The sequence below is a fragment of the Notamacropus eugenii genome, chromosome 5, assembly GCF_028372415.1.
Source record: "Notamacropus eugenii isolate mMacEug1 chromosome 5, mMacEug1.pri_v2, whole genome shotgun sequence".
Taxonomy (NCBI): Eukaryota; Metazoa; Chordata; class Mammalia; order Diprotodontia; family Macropodidae; genus Notamacropus; species Notamacropus eugenii.
In genome coordinates this window covers 187,245,108-187,254,548 of record NC_092876.1, presented here as the reverse complement: position 1 = coordinate 187,254,548, position 9,441 = coordinate 187,245,108, and the positions used below count along the sequence as shown (strand labels likewise).

General features: G+C 36.8%; 1 pseudogene; it reads left to right on the top strand.

Moving 5' to 3' along the window:
• The first annotated feature begins 2,439 nt into the window (after positions 1–2,439).
• Positions 2,440–3,159, top strand: LOC140507775 (transmembrane protein 263-like; annotated as a pseudogene).
• The last annotated feature ends 6,282 nt before the right edge of the window (positions 3,160–9,441 follow it).

Below are 9,441 nucleotides of genomic sequence, written 5' to 3'. Positions count from 1 at the left end.
CCTTTCTTTTGGGCAAGATGTTGTTTTCAAGATGGTAAGATGTATTTTTTAAAACATACTTTTTTTCTTTTCTCCTATTTTTTCCTAATTCTAGCTTCCATGGAAGATAGTCAGAGGAAGAAGAGGATAGAAAACAAAACTGAAAAGGGTATAGGAAATTATGTGTGATTTAAAGGCATTCAGTCTAGTGAATTGGGTCAGTCATTGCTTGACATCCTGACTTTTTCTTGCCACTAGACCTGGATGACTCAAGAAAAGAGAGTGAGGTTGATCACTTTGTGCAACCCTGCCTCACTTCATCCAATTCATGAGCAAGTCTACGGAAAATGAAGGAAGAAAAACAACCTCTTTTATTTAGGGGCCGAATTAAGGGCAATTAAAGAGAATATAAAAGGATTAGGAGAATAATGACTGTGGAGTAGAACCTGCTAAGGAAGAATTAGAAAGGAAAAGAAAGAAGTTGGAAAGACAAGGCCAGGTAAGAAAAAAAAAAGTAAGTGGTATAATTAGAGGGCAAAACAAGCTAATAGTGTGAATTAATAGGTAGGGTAAATTGGAAAACGGAAGGTTGATTCAAGACTGCAGGGGAAATGGAGTGTAATTGTGGAGTTGAAAGGAAGTTAAATAAGGATGCCAAGATATTAAAATGTGATAATGGGCTAATAACATTTTATCCTAGCGGTAAGGCATAAGGAACAAACACCCCCAAGAACTTACAAAAACAAAAACCAAGACTGAAAATATCAATAGTTATGAAAATAAGGGGAAAATAAATACACAGTGACGCCTTGAGTGGCTAATTATCTGTGTTTCAAATACAGGCTGACCTCCCTCTGTCCCTGAAGGGGAAGGCAAAGGACTCAAAGAACATATCTACATTCCACATCATAAAGGGGAAGCAATGATTACAAAGGGAAATGACAGCTAGGCTGAAAAGAGGAATAAAGGAATATGAGGTGTGGGAAGGGAGACCATTACACAAAGGAGGAAGGGAAGGAAAAGGACAGCTGTAAAGTGAGAAACAAAAATTGGGTTTGAGGTTCTTCCTGAAGTAAAGGAAATTGCATGTTCTAAGGAAGAAGAAGCTACTTGTTTTCCAAGGACTGACACAGTAGAACCACAGAAGGTATCTGGTGAGAGATCATACAGCACAGGGAGCATTGTGGTGCTTAGTGACTGCCCTGCTTGGGCCCACTGGGGCACCTATTCGTCTACATGATAACAACAGAGAGGATTATAGACTTCCCAAGGCATTTATCCAAGAAGACAAAGAACTTCCCAAGATTTATCTAAACCATGGCAATTATTCACTTCTGATGATTTATATGAGCACATTTCATATTGCCAGAAGGAATCTAAAAAGTATGACCAATGGTTATAACATCTTGCCTTTTCTCTGATACTGCTTCTAATTTATCCTGTAAATAACTTGCTTCTACCAAGTTGTTGGTATGTTGTCTCTTCCATTAGAGCTGTGAATTCCTTGAAAGCATTTGTCTTCTGCTTTTCTTTGTATCCCAAGCACTTAGCACAGTTCCTGACACTTGGTAGATGCTGGTTGAATTTACTAGACAAGAAATTGAATGTCAATTAATATCAATAAATATAGAAGATAATTAATTTGGAAAGTGAAGAGCTAGCTAAGAAAGTGATGTCAGACAGTAGAGTTCAGGATCCTGTACTATGTGTAGGGATGACAAATCCCTGGCCAGAATTTAAATCTATTTACCAAGGGCTGGGTATTTGCTGAGTGTTTTACAAATGTAATCAAAAAGGCTTTGAACTAAAAAAGATGGAAGACGTAAAGACATGCCAGCCCATGTATACCCCCACAAAAAAAAAGGTACAATGAAGGAAGAAGGATAATAATAGTCAAGATACCCAGAATATCCCAGGACACAAAATCCAAGAAAAGAGCCAACAGAAAAACCCATGACCTAAAATGTTGATACACAAATGCCCAAGTTCAGGTAACAAAGAAGAGTAATTAAAGGTCCTGATTCAAAGAGGCAAATTTGATCTCATAAGTATCATTGAGACTTGGTGGGATAAAATCCGTGACTAGGTTATATGTGACTCAAGATGGTTCATGGAATCATAGGACTACATATTTAGAACTAAAAGGCATCTTAGAGACCATCTAATCCAACCTTAGGGCTTCTAGGTGGTGCAGTGGATAGAGTGCTGGGTCTAGAGTCAGGAAGATTCATCTTCCTAGCTGTGTGAACCTGGGCAAGTCACTGAACTCTGGACAAGTCAGTTTCCTCATCTGTAAAATGAGCTGGAGTAGAAAATGGCAAACTACTACAGTGTCTTTGCCAAGAAAATCCCAAATGGGGTCATGAAGAGTCAGACATGACTGAAAAACAACTGAACAACAATCCAACCTCAGTTTATAGATAAGGAATTGAGGTCAAGAGAATCTAAGTAACTTGCCCAGGATCACAGAGCTAGTAGGTGTCTGAAGCAGGTATTCAAACCTAGGTCTTCCTGACTCCAGGTCTGGCATTATCCAGGCACGCTGATGGGTATGCTTTATTCAGAAAAGAACAGCTAATAATGGGGTGTAGCAGGGTAGCATTATAAAGAAGACATATTCATGTAAGAAAATCCAAGAAGTAGAGTTTAGGGAAGGAAAGAAGCATATTAGAGAGTATTTGGCTGAAGGACAATGAGGGGAGAAACAAGTGGTTTTGCCATTATAATGTACTATATTCCTGGCCCCCAGGCCAACCAGCGAGTGCCAGGAGCCAATGGGCCAGGGTCACTGGGCTGCTGGAGACCATGAATCAGATGGACAAAAATCAACAAGAAATTCCTTCATACCTTATTGATGGGCCACCAGATGATTGAATGAAAGACCAACCACAGCAGCAGCTTGGTATGCTATCCTGTGTAACTGGTGGCATCTTTAATGTGACAAAATGAGCAGTTGGAGTCACTACTGGTGGAATGTCTTGGATTAGAGGGAAGAGTCTGAAAGTGCCCAAAATAGTTGTTATCACAGTGCCTTCCATGGACATAGGGTTGGTCAAAGGAGGGGTGTCTGCTATGGCTGGTGGTATCATAGCTGTTGGATCTGCTGTTGTAGACAAAGTGCCCTTACTGGGAGAAAAAAAAGATTAGTCTGAGAAAAAGCAAGAAAAATGGAGAAGTTGACCTTTGCTCTATATAGCACCATGATACCAATGACTTTGAACTGTCAGCATGGTGACTACAACAAAGCCATCTCTTTGGAATGTTTTTCTTCTGAAGTGCTGTGTTGGAAGTACTGGTGACTTACTTTCATCTGAAAAGAGAAGGTGCCAATTTGTGAAGGTTCATCAAATTTTGATTCCAGATTTCTAACTGGTGAAATGTTACTCTCATTCAGTAATAAGTGAAGGTATAGTGTGTTTCAGTATTTACTGTAGGTCTTCCAGTTCAGCTAAAATATGAAAATTATATTTAGTGAATAATCTTTGCCATTCCATTCATGTGATAATGTGCCAGGGGACTCTTGGCCCTTTAGAGAGCTATGAACTCAACAAATGGTACCTTTGACGTATCTAATAGTTTTGGGTGTCTCTTAGTTTTTAAAAATTATATTTTACTTAAGCTAAGAGGCATCTTTTCTTCATTTATACTGGTAAAATATGAATTGGAGATGTTAAAAAATAAACTTTTATGTGATGATCTCTGAGAACTATCTTTTGTTAGATATGCATTATGCTCATTTAATGCCGTACAAGAGGACGTGTTTTCTGATGCCCTAAATTTCATTGCAATTCCTCGATTTTGATTATTTCAGTCCATAGGTGAAATTAAGACTTTTTTCATTAAAAAAAAAGAATCTCAGGAGTATTTAAGTAAAAACACTTCTTGTTGCCAGTAGATAAGAAGAATCCACTCTTTTATTACTGTCTGCCATTTATCACAAAATTGAAAACAGTAGACAAATCAGAATTTAAGCCCATATTCTACAATCTTTGAGGTAAAGTATACCTAGTAGTGCCTAAAGATATATTTCTTGACTGCTCACTTAGAAAATCATGTTGGATGAGGTTCTCATTAAGAAGTGTAATAAGTGTGATGAATAACTTTTATAGTTGTTCTTTAAAACTTAGCTGCAGCAACCAAGATAGATACAGAATTCTTCACTCCTGTTTTAAAAAAAAAATCTGTAAGACTGGCTTAAATAACTGGCTTAAATCAACACCATTGATTTTTAAGGACATTATAAAAACAGCAATTTTTGACAATAGCTTTTTGACTTCAGGTGAGCCTGAGGCATGAAATGAGTATCTTCCTTTCAGGAGATTTGTATATACAGAAGAGAAGAAAAATTCTGGGAAGATTTCCATCATTTTTCTTTCCATTTTTTCTTCTATATTTTCAGCCAGTAAAAGATTTTCTTGTAAGTGATGTACTAGCTTCACACATCACATAGTCAATTCATTTTGCTTTTGTCTCCCAAGAAGGACTTTTAACATTCAATGTTCTTACTAAATTTAGTTTCATGAAAACAGCCAAACTATCTTATTAGATGTTCTCCAAGGAGACAATAATCCAGGTTAGTTTTACCATTCATCTTTACACTTGAATCTGATGTTCTGTTTCTAATCTTCACACTTTGATCCTATGTGTCCATTCGTCAACCATGCTTTGGGCTTACTTGTGGAGGTCATGTAGTGTACTAAAGTGATGTCCAAGGAGACGAGTGAAAGCACTTCAAGATATGGAGTTAAATGTTTGTTTACTATGAAGTAGTTTACCTTAATGTGAATTTACACATAGTCTGAGGATTGTGTTCCCTAATACTTAAAGTTTTTTTTCTTTTTAACCTTTTGCAAGCACCACTACAATTTAAGTGAGTCTAGAATGTTTCATGAAAACTCAATATTGGACACTATTAAGACTGAAGTAGAGAGTTCAACCTAGCCTATCAGGTATTAAATTCTAGTTTGTTTTGTGGAGAATTAGGATGTTCTCAGTGGTTACAACTTTCTTTGCAATCACCACAATTGGAAAATGAGATGTGAATACCATTGGATTGACTAAAGAAAACCTATATTGGAGAATCTATTTATTGCCATTTGGGAAATTCTTATCGGCTTATCTAGTAGTTTATTTTATTTCTAATCTATCTTCTACGATCATAATCTTCAATGTTTTATCCCTAAATTCCTTTTACATATAGAATTTTAGGATTTGTGTGCATATTTATTTTCAATTTTGCTTTTCTCTATCATTTTCTTGCAGTAAAAAATGCCCAAATTTCCTTCTATGGAAAATTCACTCACCCATTTTATGTGCTCTATCGTAAAGCTTGGTTCATATTCTAACTTTCAAGTGTGTTAAGTTATTTACATATATTTCAGGGAAAGACTTTCAGCAAATAGTGCAAGGATATGGTTAGTGTGGACGTCTGTGTAGGCATGAACTTGCTAGTTGATGATGTGTACAACTAGACACTAGATGTTTTGTTCCAATTTATTTATACAGACTAGCAATCTGACCCGTTAAACAGGAGGGGCTCATTTCAAGGAAGGAATTATCCCTGGAGGCATCTGTTGTTTGTGATTGGATGGGTTGAATAACCCAACCTGGTGAGTGAGAAGAATGAAGATGCAGAATTGCACAACCCACCCAAATAACTGAGACAATCATATTCAAGTGGTATGGTGACATCATGGATCTGGTATTGAGGCACTTGGCAACTAACACAATGCATGAAGGTTTTCTACAAAACGCAATGGGAAAGAGAACTCATGAATAAGTGAGGAAAGTGCTCTGATCTGCAAAATAAATATTTCATAAAGACAAGAAAGTAGAGAGAATTTCAAAAAACCTTTTTAAGGAAGAATCTTTTCCTCTACATTTCTCTAAACAGTGTGTAGTATCCAATATTGTCTTCTGTTAAATTTGGATCATTAAGCAGTGTAAATTTGGGGATGATGTCCTTTGCATAGTATAAATGAGAGTTTTAAGGAGATGATGTTCTCATTCTCCTGATAACCAATTAGAAAGTAAAAATTTGTTTGTTAAGAAAACAGTAATATTTTGGTCCCTAAGATTGCCATTAAGAAATTTACACCCAGAAAGGCCTGGAGTCAACTCAAGGAGGGATGATTCTTCCCATACCTGCTCTGAATCAGTCACCAGCTTCTAACCAAGTTTCTTTAGGAAGGTCTCGATTATTGAAGCAGATCATGAATTTGGAGCAGAAAGGGACCCAAGAGGTTATCTCATTCAAATCCCACCTTTAACACAAGAGGAAACTGATCAATTCAATTGGCTATTGGTATAGACAGTGGGTTGTGTAGGGTACACCTTGAACTACCTGGAAGTTTTCCACTTGCTTTCATTTATTGTGGCAGCTAATCACATTTGACTTTAGAAACAGAGTTCCATTACATTAAAAAAAATCATACTATAGACTATCTGGACAGAAAGAGAAAATAGATAAACACTTTGGGAACCAGACAACAAACTTGACACAGAGGCATGATATAGTACTAACGAAGGACTTCAATCATCCAGATGTCTTATGATGCTCTCTCTCTCTCTGTTTTTCTCTGCCAAAAATAAGAAAGCTAACAATTTCTTTGACTTGTACAAATGATAATTTCTTTAAGAGATGAAAGAACCAAAAAAGAAAATTCTATGCTGAATCTGATTCTCATTAGTTGGGATTCTGACTAGTTGTTGCAGAGATGGAAATGAGGGCAGTCTGGAAGGAAATGCTAACTCCTTCCTAAAGTCTGTGATAGAGGAGAAAATATTTGGCATCTTATGGGATGTACCCTAGACTTTTTAAAATCAGATTTCAAAGGGTTCAGAGAAAGATAGATAAAATCCCATAGAACAAAACTTCAGATGAAGTGAATGCAAGAGGGATGGGAAATGCTGAAGAATGAAATTCTGAAGTCACAAAGAGAAACAATTCCAATAAGGAGGGAAAATGAGTCTTATTTAAATACTAATGTGGATACACAGGGAATTCATTACCCAACTAAGATTTAGAAAAGAAACATACAGAAGGTGAAAGCAAGGCAAGATAATAGGATGAACATAAGAGCATGGCTTGGTCCTAGAAAAGTAGCCAACAAATGGGTCAATATGGTTATTTTAAACTCCTGCTATGTGCCAGCCACTGTGTTACTCTCTGGGGATACAAAAAAAGGCAAAAGATAGTTTCCACTTTCAAGGAGTTCACCCTCTAATATGGGAGATGATAAGCAAACAACTGCAAACAAGCTATATACAGAATAAATAGGAAATCATTAGGAAAGGGAAGGTACTAGAATTAAGGGGTTGGGAAGGGCTTCCTGTAGAAGATGAGGTTGTAATTGGGACTTAAAGGAAGTCAGGGAAGCCAGTTGGTAGAGATGAGGAGGGAAAGTATTATAGGCATGGGGGATAGCCAGAGAAAATGCCCAGAGTCAAGAGATGGAATGTCTCATTTGTAGAACAGCAAAGATGTCAATGTCACTGGACTGAAATGGGGAGAAAGACGTAAGAAGACTGAAAAAGTGGAAAGGGGCTTTCAGTGACAAACACAGGATTTTGAATTTATTCTGGAAGTGATAGAGAGCCACTGGAATTTGCTGAATAGAGTGGAGGATGACATGGTCAGACTTGGCTTTGGGAAAATCATTTTAGAGGCTGAATGGAGGATGGATTGGACTGGGGAGAGACCCACCAGTATGTTATTACAGTAATCAATATGTGAGGTGATAAGGATTTTCATCATGGTGATGGCAGTATCAGAGGAGAGAAGGGGACATATTGGAGAAATGTTGCAAAGGTGAAATTGACAGACCTGGGAAACAGATGGGATATGGGGATAAGAAATAGTGAGGATTCCAGGATGTCAGAAGTGTTGAACCTCAGGATATGTTGGGGCTGGGGCAGAGGGGAATATGTACTGGACTTGGGATTCATTAATGCAGGGAATTTTAAGCTGAGGAAAAAACCCCTCTTCCCAATGCAGTTTAGCATTTTTGCTTCTATATGTAGTATTAGATAATTGCCTAGAGCAGTAGTTCTCAAACTCTCTAGCTTCAGGATTCCTTTACATTCTTAAAATGTATTGAGGACCTCAAAGAACTTTTGTTTGTGTATTTTATATCCAGGAGTGTGCTAGAGACAGTTCTCAAGAGATTGTTAAATTTTGAGTGTATTCAACACCTCAAAAATTGACAAATGCTACAAATTGGGGCTTAATTTCTTGTGTTGATTGCATAAACTTAAGAAAGTGATAGTTAAAATGTTACTAAAGATGATTAAACATATATGTGTGCCATGCATACTTTTTTTCTGGGAAGCTGATTGTTAAATATTTACCAGCATACCTCTGGTTATATCTATTGATATTTACCATATTAGAAATTAAAATTGATAATTTTTAAAAAATTATTAATTTAAAATAACAATAATAAACCTATTAAATGTGAACCTAACTGGCATATTTTTATTAAAAAACTATATTTTCAAAAACTAAAACAAATTTACTGAAAAGAGAGGCATTTGTTTTATATATTTTTTGCAAATCTCTAATCTCTGCCCTAAAAGAAGATAACCATATTCTCATATCTGCTTCTGCCTTCAGTCTGCTGCAGTATGTTATTTTGGTTGAAATAGACAAAGAAAATCTGACCTCATGCAGATATGTGGTTGGAAAAGGAGAGGGAGGGTATATTTTAATAGGAAAATAATGTTTATTGTTATTATGGAGACAGTTTGACCTTGCGGACCACTGCTGCCAAAAGTCTCAAGGATCCCTCTAGTCTTCAAACCATACTTGGAGAATTGCTGGTCTAGAATACTGAGAAGTTAGGTGACTTACCCAGGGTCAAACAGTCTTTATGTGTCAGTGGGGAGGACTTAAATCCAAGTGTTCTTGACTTTAAGACCAGCTCTTTATCTATTTTGTCATGTTGCCAAGAGCAACAAAAGCTAAAAATAGAAAAAAAAAGAAAGGGTTTTTAAACTACACTGAGAGGAAAAAGATAAGGTTCGTAGAAGGGTTAAAACCTTTGCTTGGTGTGGAAGGCATGATGATAACTGCCAACAGAGAAAAAGGAGTTGCTAAATTTTTACTTTGCTTCTATTTTCTCTGACAAGAAGAAGGACTCTGGCATTGGAAATGATAGAACAAAAATGACTCATAGGGAAACTGAGGCAGTTAGGTGGTGCAGGAGATAGAGCTCCAGGCCTGGACTCAGGAAAGTCCTGAGTTCAAATGTGATCTCAAACACTTCCGAGCTATGTGACAAGACATTTAATTAACCTCTACTTGCCTCAGTTTCCTCAACTGTAAAGTGGGGATAATAATAGCACCTCCCTCATGGGGTTTTTGTGAGGATCGAATGAAATAACATGTGTATCATTTCATTCGATCCTCAAAACAATGAATGGAATGGAATAATACTATTGTGCTATAAGAAATACTGAGCA